Genomic DNA, 2,054 nt, shown 5'->3' on the forward strand with positions numbered 1-2,054 from the left:
GGCCTCAGACGTGAGCCTCAGACTGAGTCAAACTGGAAAGAAGACTGTGTGATAGGCCACACCTGCCCTGTACCCCTCAGCAACCCAGTCCGAGAACTTCCAGCCAACCATGTAGAGATGAGAACCTATCACAGGCTCTTAAAACTTCTATAATATCTGGCCTCACATCTTTATCCCAGTGAGAGACAGGGAGCTCTCTGTGAGTTTAAGGCCAGCCTTGTCTACATAGTGAGTTCCAGGCAAGCCAGGACTGTATAGTGAGGCGCTGTCTGGCCCTGCACCTCCAAAAGTTCTGAAATGGCTCAATTTGAAAAAGCCAACAATTCCTATTCTTTTTGGTATGGAAATTCTTCGTGTGGACTTGAGATTTAACATCTGGTCATCTCTATTCTGGAGAACACAGTCTGCATAAGGTTGTGCACACAGCAAATACCAATCCGGATTCTTGAAATGAGGGCCATATTTGCCCAAATTTTGGAAACCATTGATTCAATTCCATAACCTACTACACCACACCGTGTCTTCTTGAATGTTCAGGTCAGACATTCTTTTTTTTTTTTTTTTTTTTTTTTTTTTTTTTTTTTTTTTTGGTTCTTTTTTTCGGAGCTGGGGACCGAACCCAGGGCCTTGCGCTTCCTAGGCAAGCGCTCTACCACTGAGCTAAATCCCCAACCCCAGGTCAGACATTCTTAATAATGTCATTCTGAGTTTCACTAGTTGTGAAATAGTCACTGTTGATTCCTGTGTTTTAGCACTTCATCGCCAGCTGAAGGCGCTGTTCTGGAAGGGCGGGGCCCTTTGAAGGTGGAGTCTTGCTGGAGGAAGTGCGTCATGAGGGGTAAGACTTGAGGCTTTAGAGCCCAGCTCACTTCCTGTCTGTTCTCTGCTTCCTGACTGAAGAGACAATGTGAGCAGCTGCCTCACAGTCCTGCAAAGTTTTTTTGGGCACGATGCGCTGTATCCCTTCATAAACCCTGAGCAAACGTAAACCCTTCCTTTCCTTCTTGCCAGCTATTTGGTCACAGCAATAATAAAAGTAACTAATGTGTAGGGAGAGAATTCATAAGTCCTTAAAGGCAGCAATATCCTCAGACTCACGGGGAATAAAATGCCACTTCCTATTCCCGCTTAGATATGTTTAAATTCATTATGTTTACCTGCATCAGCAACGGGGTTCTCAATGGCATTAATCTCCTTTATTTTTTGTAGTTTATATGCCTTTTTGAAGAGACAAAACAAAACAAAACAAAATCCCCCACCCTTAATTACCATAGAACAATTACTTTAAGTCTGTGATGTCTAGCTATGCTCTCAGCCAGGTAAGGGACAATGGTTTAGCTCTTTTTTAACCACGAAAGAAAGTTTGTTTGCACGTACGTGCGTGCGTGCGTGTGTGTATTTTCACGTTTGTGAGTGCAGGTATACATGTGTCACCATATATGAGTAGAGGTCGGAGGAAAACCTTAAATGTTGGTTATTGTCTATCATCTTGTTTGAGAGAGGTTTTCATCATATGTGTACCAGTTTAGCTGGGCCACAAGTTTCCAGGGATTCTCCCATCTCCACTTCTGTCTTCACTGGAACACTGGAATTATGGACATGGGCTACTGAGCTTGGCTTGAATGTAGATTTGTAGGGATTTGAAGGTCCTCAAGCTTGCTAATCTTCTCTGTATCGTTCCAATTTTAGTATATGTGCTGCCGAAGCGAGCACGGTCCTCAAGCTTGCATGGCAAGTGCTTTTACCCCCCCAGAGCCTTCTCACTAACCTGTGTTTGTTAGTTTGTTTTCCTTTTAAACAAAATTCTATGTTGATATATGAACCAGATGGCCCTGGAAAGAAGAATCTACTGCAGAACATGCTGGTTGTTAGTTACCAGAATTATTAAGCTTCTTCAGCACCATTTATTAATGTTTCTAAGCCTGTTTATGACTATGGCAGCTGTGAGGGTTCCCAGAACATAGACAGGATCATTTCACATAAGACATAGCTGTGAAGATTTGAACAGTCTGTGAGACTGAACAGCTTTTGTCATTTTGGTGACTAGTGGATAT

General features: G+C 42.9%; 1 pseudogene; it reads right to left on the reverse strand.

Moving 5' to 3' along the window:
• Window positions 1-1,655: 1,655 nt before the first annotated feature.
• LOC120096366 (U6 spliceosomal RNA) lies at window positions 1,656-1,713 on the reverse strand (annotated as a pseudogene).
• Window positions 1,714-2,054: the final 341 nt, after the last annotated feature.

Source organism: Rattus norvegicus, chromosome 13 (genome assembly GCF_036323735.1).
Source record: "Rattus norvegicus strain BN/NHsdMcwi chromosome 13, GRCr8, whole genome shotgun sequence".
NCBI lineage: Eukaryota > Metazoa > Chordata > Mammalia > Rodentia > Muridae > Rattus > Rattus norvegicus.